The 13,787-nt window shown below is 48.3% G+C and overlaps 1 long non-coding RNA gene across 1 annotated transcript; it reads right to left on the bottom strand.

Moving 5' to 3' along the window:
• Positions 1–8,604: 8,604 nt before the first annotated feature.
• Positions 8,605–12,023, bottom strand: LOC132681028 (uncharacterized). The gene is made up of 3 exons (XR_014138064.1): positions 11,600–12,023; positions 9,939–10,040; positions 8,605–8,852 (listed from the first exon to the last, which is right to left on the bottom strand). It is a non-coding gene; the product is annotated as an uncharacterized LOC132681028 (long non-coding RNA).
• Between the last annotated feature and the right edge of the window lie 1,764 nt (positions 12,024–13,787).

Genomic DNA, 13,787 nt, shown 5'->3' on the forward strand with positions numbered 1-13,787 from the left:
AAAAGAGTAATTCTTTTCTGAAGTATGGAATGGCAGAATAATAAACAAGGAACTCCATATTTATTTCCCAAATCGGGATCTTCAAAACAGTAAGGTAATCCTTTCTATAAGAAACAGACAAAAAAAATGTGAAGTTCGGTCATTAAATAAACATAGAAAATAAGGCACCCTGTTTCGTGGAAAATCAAATCGTGCAATTAGCTTGCTGAGGCTTTGAGAGGTTGGACAATGAAGAAACCCATTTTACTTTGTTTAAAAGTGCCTCCCCCCACCACCAAATTTCTTTGCCTACGGTCTCTGTTTACAGATAACACAGGGCCCCATGGGACATACTTGGGATCTATTGCTCTCCATTTTAGTATGTTTACTAGTATCAGGAAGTGGAAGAACCTTACTGTTTTTTGTTCTAGAACGTCTCTTGGTCCTGTCCCTCCTTAGTTATTCCCAAGGCTGGTAACCATTGTCCACGTTAACTTTACGGGGCTTCGAAGTCATTGCCTAGCTTCTAACCCCTGCACCGTTTCCGGTTTAGCTTCTTAATTCCCCTCCCTCTACTCCCAGTTCCAGAAGAGAGAAGTTTCTTTGCAGAATGGACCGTCACCTTAGGAAGCGATTGTTGATCGTGCCTCTCCCTGGCTCAGAGCGGCCCTTAATGCTCATGCGTGCCACGGCAAGTGCTGCTTCAGACAAGCACCTTGTGGTTTGAATCTGCCCTTCGTGACATGCTGTCTTCCTGATAATTCATGTCATTTCCCAACTTTGAAAATTTTCCCTCACAAATGTCCCCCGCACCCCCTGCCAGTGCTCTGAGAGCCGGGACCGCAGGCTTTGAATAAACTCTAAGAATTCAGAAAATGAACATTCGTGCCCTACTATGAACTCTTCTGCAGTACCAATTCAGTCTCTTATTAAAGAACATTGTGTTTTTGGCATGCCTGAACCTTGTCAGAATATTTTAAGTTGGAATCTTTTTTCCTAGTCAAATTGGGTGTCATTGTTGACTGGCTGGAAAAGGAGAGAAAAAAAAAAAAAGTGTCTTACTGTGATTCAGTGCGGTGACCAGAGTTGGAAAAGAGCCGTGTGTCTCGGGAAGTTAAAAATGAACAGCGGTGTCCAAATCTAAGCCCGAGCTTTCTTTATCCTTTTCATTGGAGTTCTATTTCGGTAAGCAGGGCTTCGATACCATAAAAATGTCAACGTGATGAAGCAAATGTCACCATTTAAAGAGATTATTTTCCACTCGTCTCCCACCGCACCCCCCCCCCCAACACCACGAGAGAGAAAAGGACCAAACATCCCCAGGAATGACCCTCCCACCCCGCTGCAGAACCCGCCACAGGCGGCAGGACATTCAAAACGTGTTCTGGAGTGAGTGAGCCAGGATGAGAACTGGGTGTAATAAACATGTGTGAAACTGCATAAAAGGTCTTAGGCGGGGTCCAGTACAGACCTGAGCCGCCTTATCTGAATGCGTGGAGGCATAATTCACCTCTCATAGTTGAGGGAAAAGGGAAGCGGCCCCTTGTGTGTTTAGCCGGCTATTGAAGATTTGATTCCAAAGACCTGCTATAGGGTTGGGGGTAGGAGTGTAGAATGGCCTCATCTCTCAGGTGACTCTCAGCTCGCCTGACTCGGCAGTGAGGGAATGGTTTGATTCTGGAAGAGGGAACCCGTAATTGCTGACTACCTTGGTATGTTAGGCACTTACATACATGAGCATAGCCAGCACCCTCCCTTCCCCGCGCCCCCACCCCCACCCCTGCCCTGGGAGCTACTGAACAGGAGACAGAACTATCTCCGGGAGAAGTTGGGTGTCCTGCAAGGTTACACAACCCGTATGAGGTAAAGGCTGGATTCAAGCCCCATCTACCAAATCCCACGTTCTTTCCCCGTAAACCTCACTGCCACGGGGATGGCAATGGACGGGATTTTTTTTTTTTTTTTGTCTTCCAATTGGTATTTGCTTTTAAAACAGAAGCTTCGTTCTTAAAACTAATCTGGGCGCAAGGTATCATGTTTGAAAGTATTGAGACAGGGAGACAAAACAAAAGTTGCAGGCGAGAATGGGAGTTTTGATTGGGTCTGGGCCATCTCTACGATTCTGGTGTATCTACTGGCTTCCCTAAGTGTGTGTCGTTGGTTCAGTGACCAGACTTGGCGGACTTCTCCAGGAGTAGGGGCAAGGGAGTTGAAGTGTCATTTCTATTCACTTGGAGGAGCTGCAGACTTCTTAATGCATACCTTTTCTCTTTGACTTAACCACCAGTGAAAGACCGATCAGTTTGGGGCGGGCAACCAAGACCAAAGGAAGACCCTTTCCTCCAGCACCATGAACCCCCAACTTCCAGAATCACGAACAGTTCTCGAGTAAGAATAACAATTACAACAGCTAGTGATGAGGTGTTTTTTTTTTTTTTTTGGAGTGAAAGTGGGGTTCTGGAGCCAAAGACCAAGGAAGAATTCTTGAAGACGTCTTTGGTGCAAAAGAAGGTGATTTTACTGAAGCACGGGGACAGGACCCGTGGGCAAGAAGAGCTGCCCCGGGGACCACGAGGAGAGACTGGGTATATACTATGGGGTTGGGGGGAGGTAAAGTCCAGGGGAAGTTTCCAGTGAGATTTTCATATATTAAAGAAGACTCCCAGGATACTGGAGGCCTGGCTACTGCCAGACTAAGGTTGTTTTTCTTTCCAGCAAAGCATTAAGACAGTAAGGAGTTCCTGGACGTTTTACTCTGCCAGCCTCAAGTATTTGTCAATAGGCGGCCGGTTATAAGGAAAGTTAGTTCTATCCGCCATTTCCTTCTGCCTTCGTTTCCCACATCACTGTGGAGGGGTGATGGAGACTGAGGTCCTGAGGGACTATGATCTCTATCGGTTAACCATTTGTTTTTCCCCTTTCCTTCATTCTTGGTCAGCCAGGAGTGCCCAAGGAATAGCACACATCCCACCTGGTTGGGGGTGGGAGTGGGGGGGGGGGTGCGGCCCCTCAGCTTGCCTAACGCTCCCCCATCCCATCAACTAGCGTGGATGGCGTGCCTACCAGATGCCAGGCATCCCGCTTGCTATAGGCGTTTCCTCTTTTCAACCTCCCACAACGCCACGAGGTAGGTACTGTTCGTGTGGCTAATGTTCGGAAAGGTTAACCAGTCTGCAAAGCCAGGATTCCAACCCAGGCACACAGACGCCCAGGTCCTGTGTGACCTCACCCCCCTTTTAAGTTTCCAACCAATCAAAGAGCAATTGCATTAAAGTTTCACCAAGAAGTGATACTGTGGGGCGCCTGGGTGGCTCAATCGGTTAAGTGTCCAACTTTGGCTCAGGTCATGATCGCACAGCTTGTGAGTTCGAGCCCTACGTCGGGCTCTGTGCGGACAGCTTGAGCCTGGAACCCGCTTCAGATTCTGTGTCTCCCTCTCTCTCTCTGCCCCTCCCCCGCTCGTGCTCTCTCTCTCTTTCAAAAAATAAACATTAAAAATTAAAAAGAAATGATACTGAAAGAATACCATTTTACAAATCCATCGAAAAATCATTGCCCTTTATTGTCTCTGACAAGGATGTCTTTAACAATGCTGTGATAGCTATTTTTGGGTGTAGTTACGTCATCTCCTAAATTGAGAAAGCCAAGGAGAAACCCGACCAACCAAATCACATGGGTGTCAAGAAAGGATATCTAGTTAGCTAGATGGATGGATGGGCAGATGGGTGGGTGTATGGATGGACAAATGGGTGAATGGATAAGCAGGTAGGCAGGCAGACAGACTGACAGATTTGCATACATATTGTATACATCTATACATCTGATATATTTTTTTAGATTCAAAGAAACTCTCACCCAGGAGAAAGGGTTTTATTTCTTCCTATAGAACTATAATTGAACATGTTCTATATAGAGATCGTACAAATCAAGCCTCCCCTCACGCATCTCATTCTTGAGACTGCAGTCTTTGTAATCTCCTCCAAATAATCATGAAATCCAGGGCGCCTGGTAGGCTCAGTTGGTTAGGTGTTTCTTGATTTCGGCTAAGGGCCTGATCTCACAGTTAGTGAGTTTGAGTCCTGTGTCAGGCTCTGCACGGCCACCATGGAGCCCGCTTGGGGTTCTCTCTGTCCATCCCCCGCTTGCGCGTGGGTGCACAGAAACTCTCTCTCCCTCAAATAAACAAGCTTAAAAAAAATGGCCCTGGGGCACCTGGGTGGCTCAGTTAAGCATCCGATTTCCGTTCAGGTCATGACCTCACGGTTTATGAGTTCAAGTCCCGTGCATCGGGCTCTGTGCTGACAGTGTGGAGCCTGCTTGGGACTCTCTCTTTCCCCTCTCCCTGCCCCTCCCCCTCTCTTTTTCTCTCTGTCTCAAAATGAAAACTTAAAAAAAAAAAAAAAAAGCTCTGAAATCCAAAAGAGCAGGGAGAGGCCTTCTTACTGACGAATTTTCCTGGTGAATTTTAAAATGGCACATGAATATTTTGCTTCTGGACTGAGATGTCAGAATCATTAAAATAGATTTCTGCAGAGAATATATATTCTTGATTATATACATATATATATACACATATATACATATATACACATATATATATATATTATATATACCCCATATATATCATATATCATATATATCCATATATAATATATATGACATATATAATATATTATATGCATATACATATATGTAAATGTACATGTACATGTACATATATATATATAAAGAGAAAGAGAAGTGTTTGCCATTTTTAGAGCACCGGAGCTCCGGAATACACAGCTTTGATCATTGCTGCAGCCCGAACAGCTGTTTCTGAACAGATGTGATGCTAGAGAGCCTAGAAGAACCAACTTAGAATGTTTGAACATAGATTTGCAGCAACACCCTTCTGAGGGAGACATTAAGGCCACAGCCAAATACAGTCATCAGCAACTTCCTTTTTCTTTGCCCCCAAAGAATTCAAACCTAACAAAGAGCAAACTCGACACTCTAAAACTGGAAAGGATGCAAATGGGGACTCAGATTTAGTCCCCTAAAGTGTCCTACTTAAGTCAGAATCAGCAGTCCTCCCCAAGGGGTGTCCCAGGGCAGGGGGAACGAGGGTGGGTGAAGGGGGACAGTAGGGGGAGTGGGAAGAACTGGAAGAGGCGGGCAGTGGAATTCAGTTAAGAAATACAATTTTGTGTCAGAGGTCAGTAGCCCCACCCTCCACACCCGCTGCAAACAGCTGGGGCCACAGCCGTCCACACCATTTCCTCTCTCGTCCGGGTCGGGGACATTTTGCAATGATGGCAAGTAGTTGCCCACGATGGCAGAAAATTGGAATCTTTCCTGGATTTCGGTGTATTTATTTTATATCATTTTCCCCTTTGAGTTAATACGGAGAGCGCAGTTCCACGACCTTCAGACGTGGGGTCTCTGGGCGCCTTGATCTGTTTCTGTCCGGCAGTTAGTGCCCTCAGTACGTGTTAATCATTATTAGCATCCGAACGACTGCTGTTCTTATTATTACTCTCTGTGCACTTAGTGCTGGTGCCTGTGCTGGGTTGGGGGCAGGACAGGGTGGCAGGGTGGCCGTGCGTGCGTCAGGCAGGAACCCTCTTGCTGCCGCTGTCCTACATCATTTCCCTTCTGCGTATTCTCAGCATTCTGTCCCATCCAGCCGGCAAGGGTTGCCATGGTGACGGGGAAAGTGTGGCGACTCCAGGCCAAGTGCCGCTGCTGCGCCCTGTTCTTGCCGTCTCTCTTCCACGTTGGGAACGGGATTCCTCCCATGGTGGGGAACCATACCCTGCACAGAGGGTCAGGACTCTGCTACCGATTTGAACACAAACTCCCAGGGACGGTGCCCTGGAACCCTGGTGTTCTGGAGAGTTTTAGGTGAGCCAAGAATCTTTCACTTTAGGGAAATAAGCAGGAAAAGAAGGGGAGGAGCTGGAGATTAGGCCTGGAGTCTGCGAGCTGACAGCTCCGTCATGCTGCCTTCCAGCAAATACGATTTTTCCTTCCTCCGCTATTTCCCCTTTGCCCTTATAAATGGCAAAACGGAGGCAAAGGTGGCCCCAGGCGTGGTGTTGGGTACTAGAGGTGACTTGGGATTTAGAAGTCAGGCTCATACCCCAGAGACAGGAGACATAGTTCTAGGGTGAGACCCCAGGATTTCTGTCCCTTTGCCACCTCTGGGTGAGTGAATTTGGCCACTTCAGTTCAGCTCTGAATATTGTTTGTCTCACCAATCAGAAGGGGTAAAAAAATGAAATCCCCATCTTCGGGGCGGAGGTTAAGTCTTCAATGAGGCAATCGTAAACAAAGCAGCATTTAAACAATAAACTTTGGAGACTGTCATTATCATCACCATTATTGTGCCAGATCTGGCCATCGTGGCCTGCCAATACCTTGGGGAAGTCCCTTCCCCTCTCTGAGACAGTACACTTGCCATCTCTGTATGGAGGGGACAAGGACACCGGTCTCCAGGGCTGTGGTGAGAACCAAGTCAGGAGAACGCCCGGTCCCCTGCCCCGCCTCAGTGTTGCCTCCTTGCGGTCACCCTCCCTGCTACTGCCTCCACCAGCTACAATTCCTTCCCCCCAACACCCACCCCACCATGTTAGCTGGGGTCAAACAGAAATCTGCCCTCCCAGGGCTCTGCCCTTGCCTTGCCAAACCCTCCCACAGCATCCCATGGCCCTGGAGATAAAACTGCTTGTGTTTTCTCGGGGCGCCTGGCTGGCTCAGTCGGTTAAGCGTCCGACTTCGGCTCAGGTCACGATCTCGCGGTTTGTGAGTTCGAGCCCCGCGTCGGGCTCTGTGCTGACAGCTCGGAGCCTGGAGCCTGCTTCGAATTCTGTGTCTCCTCCTTTCTCTGCCCCTCTCCTGCTCACACTCTGTCTCTCTGTCTCTCAACAACAAATAAATGTTTAAAAAAAGCCGAAAAACTGCTTTTGTTTTCTCAAGCCCATAGGCCTTATGGGATCTGGCCCCGGCCCCCACCCCCACCTCTCTCCACTGTGCACTCCAGCCACACTGCGGCCCTCCTCCTCCAATGCAAGCCCCTTCTTCCGGGGCAGGGTCTTCCTACCAATTGCCTCCTCAGTGAGAAAGTATCGGCCTACCCCGCCGCCTCTCCCCGACCTCAGACTTCAACTCAACTCCTCCACCCTGCAGGACTTCACTTAGACATCACCTCCAAGAGGACTTCCTGAATCGCTCTTTCTCAAGTCTCCCCGTCCCGCCTCCCCTCCCATCACACTTTGTTATCAGAAGCACACCTTCGGACTAGTATTTCTTACAATGTGTAATTAGCGTTATACATCATTTGTTTACCCGGTTTTTTGGGGGCGGGGGAGATATTGTCTTACCCGCGCTTGTGTCCTCAGGAGCAGTCATGTGCCTTGCACAGCGTAAGTGCTTAATAAATGTTTACTGAATGAGTGACTCACGGGATTTGGATATTAGTTCTCTTTCCTAGACCTGCTCTCAAAACAGCCACCAAAGGATCTGTGTTTCAGAAGGAGGGCCTGAGAGCTGATGGGGCCCCAAGGCTCAGGTATTTCACAAGCAAAATAGAGATCGGAATGCCAGATAAAGGTAGCTCCGAGCCCTGCAGTCCTAATGGGCACCAAGTTCAGCTAGGGATATTGTTCAAATGCAGGCTCTGGTTCAGCACTCCTGGGGGCCTGAAACTCTTGTCTTTCTAACAAGCTCTCAGAACTGCTTCTCCGAACTGCTGCATCGCAGACCATGCGGAGAAGCAAGAACTTTGGCCTCGTGAAAACCTTGAAAATTTTTTTAAGTTTATTTATTTTGAGAGAGAGAGAGAGAGACAGAGACAGAGAGAGAGGAGAGAACCAGTGGGGGAGGGGCAGAGAGAGAAGAGGACAGAGGATCCCAAGCTGGCTCCGCCCTGACAGCAGAGAGCCCCGTGCGGGGCTCGAACTCACAAACTGTGTGATCATGACCTGCGCTGAAGTCAGACGCCTAACCGACTTAGTTACCCAGGCGCCCCCAAGCCTTGAATTTTTAAACCTTGGAGTCCCAAGGATGGGGCGAGCATAGTGGCTGGGAGGGGTGGTGCGCACACCTCCTGAGCTGGAAGCTTCTCAGACCCAGGATCCAGGGGCCAAGAGGGGAGGAGCGTCCTCTGGATACGGAGAGCAGAGCAGCCAGATGGGGTGAAAGGTCGGAATAGGCTTTGTTTTAGACTGTGCCTCCGTCTCACAGAGAGACTTCTACCCAGGAGTTTGCTCATTCATGTATCCCTCATTTCTCCAGCAAATACCTGCTGAGGATATTATGTATCCTGAGGATACTGTGGGGATGAGACAGGCAAAGTCTCTGTCCTCTTGGCGTTTACGTCCTGTAAACAAAGACCTGGATTTGAGACCTCACCTGTGTGTGTAAGAGAGAGAGGTTTGGGTGAGTCATTTCAACTTCTGAGCCCTGGCAAGATGCGATGCCTGTTCCCAACATGGGGAGTTGCCGGGACATTCTCAGGAGACAGTGCCTTACAAAGATAAAGCATTATTATGCACAGAACCACTCATCTGAATTTTGAACTTGCCCTCTATTAGCCAAAGGTGGAAATCTGCAAAGGAGAATTATATTGAGGGGTTTCCTTGTTCAGTCAATCATTCATCCAAGTGTTTGCACTGCTCTGGGCTCTGGGGATATTGTGGGGGCGAAGTCTCTGTCCTGTAGGCATTTACATTCAGAAGCAGAAATCAGATAATCAACAAACACATATATAAACAGGAAAATGTTCTGAGAGTCACGAAGAAAATAAAACCGGGTAACTTGGTGGAGACGAGAAGTGGAGCTACTTGAACTGGGAGGTTCGAGAAGGCATCTCTAGGCGAGATTTAAGCCGAGACCTGAATAAGGAGAAAAACAAGCCAAGGTGACATATAAGGGAAAGGTATTCTGGGCAGAGGGAACAGCACATGCAAGAGTCCTGAGGCAAGACCAAGCTTGACATACTTCAGGAAGAACATTGTGGCTGGACACAGCAACAAGGGGAAGAAGAGGTCGTGGCATGAGCTCGGAGAGGCCAAAGGGCCAGATAAAGCAGGGCTTTGTTAGCCAGGGCAGAGGCCTTGGGTTTTGTTTTAAATCAGATGCAGAGCTGCTGAAAAGGAGCTGCAGGGCAAGGGTGGGAACTGAGTTGGGATTACTCTGGTGATGGTGTGGAGACTAGGTCCGAGGGGAGCTAGAGTGGGAGCAGAAGAACAATTTAGGAAGGGATGGCAGGGGTGTCTGTGAGTGAGGACGGTGGATGTTGGCAGATGACAGCGGCATGGGCCAGAGTGATGGCAGAACGGAGAGAGGTGGGCACGGGAGGGCTATAGGTTGGAGTGAGGGATACGTGAGAACGACTTGGGTCCACGCTGTGCTAATTTTGGAGGAAGCACAATTTACCAAGCAGTCCTAATCCCATTCCCTTGGCACGCTTCTACAAAAGCGAAACCTTCGGGGAACCCGGAGGAAACGAGGCAGTTCTAATCCTACCTAGACACACAGAAGCTTCCAAAGGAGCATGTCGCTTACAAAGGGAACTTCTTACCCTGTTCCCGTCCCTGTCCTGGGAGGTCTCATTGAAATCCTTTGCTTGTTTGAAAGGGCAAGAGAGATCCTGCTTTAGCAAGTAATGAGCGGCGCTTAGATGCCTTGGATGGGCTCTAATTCGGATTAAGCATTAGTTTAATTCGGAGGGGTTTTCCGGAAAGAAGATGAGCTAGATGAATGACACAGACAATTTAATTAATCTTAGAGATGGGGCTTAAAAACCAGGGGCCAAAGCATGTGTGTGTGCATGTGTATGGGTGAGAGTGGGTGTCGATTTGGTGGTGGAGGCAGCAGGGGAGGGAGGGAATACTTGATTTCCCTGCCACCAGGTTTAGTGAAGTTTCTCTGCATTCCCCACAGGGCGGGGTCCTCCCATCCACTCAATCCCAACTTACTCAGTGTTGAGCCGCGTCCCATCCCGTGGTTCTCTCATTCACAAAGGGCCAAAAAAGGGAGCCGGGAGACCTTATCTCAGGTGAAACAAAGGCCGCAGAAATCTGCTGACAGGTATGAGAATAGAATTGAACCGTCACACGCCTTTAAACTCTGGTACCATTTTATTTTATTTTTTTTAATTTTTTTTTTTTAACGTTTATTTATTTTTGAGACAGAGAGAGACAGAGCATGAATGGGGGAGGGGCAGAGAGAGAGGGAGACACAGAATCGGAAACAGGCTCCAGGCTCTGAGCCATCAGCCCAGAGCCCGATGCGGGGCTCGAACTCACGGACCGCGAGATCGTGACCTGAGCTGAAGTCGGACGCTTAACCGACGGAGCCACCCAGGCGCCCCTCCGGTACCATTTTAAACTCAGGTACCATTACCTCGTCCTCTGCCTGTAACACATAAAGGATCCAGTCTTAAAAAGGAACCCCTATAATTCCTTGGGAAACACAGAATTCTAAGTTGTATTTTGAGGGTGAAAGCTTTATTTGTTTAATGTAAGCGTTTTAAAATATATCACAATTTCTTCCTGTTAAAAAACCTACCTTCCCCCCTGCTTCCTACCCCCTGACATGGAATTGGCCTGGGCCGCTTTCTTTCTCAAGGAGTCCCTGATGTTAGCTCTTTGGAAGTTAGGGCTCAGCAGCAAGGACCGGTCCAGGTCCCCCACCCTGTACATTCCCAGGAACGAGGCAGAAGCTGCGGGAAGTACTCGTCAGAGCCAGTGGAGGGTGAAGGAACAGCACTTCAGCACGGATGAGGTGGGAAGGCCCTTATCGACAGTCGTCAGCGGCCGCCTCCTGGGGGGAGGGGAGGGACCATATGTCCCCAGGCCTACGACTGGCCAAATGAAATTCATGGCTAGGAATATGCATCCATTGGTTTTTCTTTCAGCTCCTGCAGCTGTTTGATGAGGGGCGACGGAGGAGCAAATATCTCTTTTGTGGGCTGAGATGCCTTCTTATACAATTGCCCCTGGTCTTTCTACGCAGCACTACCCCAGCCTGCCCCCTGCGCAGGCAGCCAGGACCACTCGCCCCACGGGACATACGGGTTGGGAACGCACCTTCTCCAAGTGTTACTTTCGAAAAGCCAAAGGAAAGAGTCGTGGTTTGAATTCAGGCTACTAACTCCTTGGCAAAAATAAAAACGGAGTGGTTTCTCCTTGAAAGGGGCGATCCTCTTTTATATGGGAGCTGTGACTGCCACCTGGTGGAGGAAGTTAGCTGAGCAACTTCCTTCTCTTTTTGGCCTTTTCTAATGCGTCTAGCCACTCATTTCGTTATTTCTTCATAAATACAACAGGGGAGTGTGGAACGTGTGTGTCAGGCACTGCGTTAAGTGCCTGGGGACAGGCTGTGGGGACAAAAGGGTCAGGGTCCTTGCTTTCATGTAGCAACTGGAGGGCTTGTGGGGTGACAAGTGGCTTGTGGGGTAAGCCGCTCCATTAGAAAGAACCTCGCAGCCTGCGGGAAAGACATTGGGTGAGGAAGGGACTTGGGCACAGAGGCTGCTTTGGAGAGAGGGACCCCGGGGGGCTACTCTCAGGAGGGTCCTTTGGGATGAGATCTGAACCCTGAGAAGGTTCTGGCTTTGGCAAATGCTTCCACCCACCTGGCTCTCTTGACATCCTGCTGGTAGTCCCGTCAGAGGCCATCCCTACCGACTGCCAGTGGAGCACAGGGTGGGCCCAGTGAGAGTGAATACGCTGGTGAGGCGTGGAAGCCGGTCTTCTCTGGTCCCTGCCTCTGCCCCACCCCTGTGGTGGCCGTGGGGGCACTAGCTGGTGTCAGGTCCAGCGTCTCTCCTGCCAAGAAGACAATCAAACACTAGAGAAGCACCAAGAGGACTCTCTACCATAATTCTCCCCCCTCCCCAGATGCTGCCCAGGTTATGAGTGGCAGCCTAGCGTTCAAGGTCACCCAAGGAGGGCCTAGTAAATGCCCCAGGCTTTACATTGGGACTCTGAGGAACTACATTCTAAGGAGCAAGACTGAACAAGATATACACCGACCTTTATAAAGACTCAAGCGAAGCTATAAATCAATTCAAACTCCCCTACCCTACCTGCCTGCCAGAAACGAAAGATAGATATTATCCAGACTCTCAAATAATCTATAGTTTTAATTATACATTATCTGGCATGCACAAATTCCCCAGAACACCAGGATTCAAAAATCAAGTAACTAAAAAACAAGAAAGAAAAAAAGTGGTTGCACGGATCCTAATGGGATGGAAAACCACTCTGATCAATACGTTCTAGAAAATATTCTGAAGAAATTCAGAGGCAGAAAACTCAGTTTCCATTTCATTCCGGAACTGAAAAACGTAACTGAAATTTAGAACTTGATGGCAGGTTAGTGAATTCGTGGAAAGTGGACTAGTGGACTGGTCTACAGAAAATAACCAGACAGAAGTGACGACGGAACCAAGGACGGAAACCACAGGAAAGAGCAAAAGAAATATACGGAACAGGGTAAAAGAAGACTTAATATGTGTAGCGGGGTCTCAGAAAAAAAGGGAAAGAATGAAGCAGAAGCAACGGCTGGAGAAATAATAGCTTAGAATCTACCAAAGCGGATAAATGATAGCAAATCACACATTCAAGAAGCACTATGAGGGGCACCTGGGTGGCTCAGTTGGTTAAGCGTCCGACTTCAGCTCAGGTCACGATCTCGCGGTCCATGGGTTCGAGCCCCGCGTCGGGCTCTGGGCTGATGGCTCAGAGCCTGGAGCCTGCTTCGGATTCTGTGTCTCCCTCTCTCTCTGCCCCTCCCCCGTTCATGCTCTATCTCTCTCTGTCTTAAAAATAAATAGATGTTAAAAAAAAAAAAAAAAAAGCACTATGAAGTCCAAGCTGGATCTATAGATACAAGAACACCATACTCAGTCGACTATTTCGTGATAAAAGTGCTGAAAAGCAAAGACAAAACGAAAATCTGAAAAACAGGCAGAGGGGAAAATTGCATCACTTTTTTTTTTATCAATGTGTAGTTTTGAGAGACAGAGACAGAGCACAAGCAGGGGAGGGGCAGAGAGAGAGGGAGACACAGAATCAGAAGCAGGCTCCAGGCTCTGAGCTGTCAGCACAGAGCCCAACTTGGGGCTCGAACCCACGGACCGTGAGATCATGACCTGAGCCGAAGTCGGATTGCTTAACCGACTGAGCCACCCAGGCGCCCTGAAAAATTGCATCACTTTTAAAGGGGCAGTAATCTGACTGACAGTTGACTTCTCAAAAGAAATAGCAATCACAAGACAATAGAATTTCTTCAAAGTGCTGAAAGAATAGCGGGCGAGCTTGAATTTGATATTCAGCAAAAACATTCTTTAAAAGTAGTTACAAGGGGCGCCTGGGTGGCTCAGTCGGTTAAGCGGCCGACTTCGGCTCAGGTCATGATCTCGTGGTCCGTGAGTTCGAGCCCCGCGTCGGGCTCTGTGCTGACAGCTCAGAGCCTAGGGCCTGTTTCAGATTCTGTGTCTCCCTCTCTCTGACCCTCCCCCGTTCATGCTCTGTCTCTGTCTCAAAAATAAATAAATGTAAAAAAAAATTATGAAAGTAGTTACAAAAAAGACTAAGTGAATTCATCACCAGCACAACCACACTAACGTAAAATGTTAAAGCTGTTCTTCAGGTAGAGAGAAAATAATCCCATTTGGAAAAACAGGTATGTAGGAATGAATGAAAACACAACAGAGAAGGTAGATTTATCAAAATTTGGTAAGTCAAAATGAATACTGGCTGTATAAAACAATAATGTTAATGTCTCATGATGTTTAAAATACATTGTAGAATTACCAA

This window comes from Panthera onca, chromosome A1, assembly GCF_046562875.1.
Source record: "Panthera onca isolate mPanOnc1 chromosome A1, mPanOnc1 haplotype 2, whole genome shotgun sequence".
NCBI lineage: Eukaryota > Metazoa > Chordata > Mammalia > Carnivora > Felidae > Panthera > Panthera onca.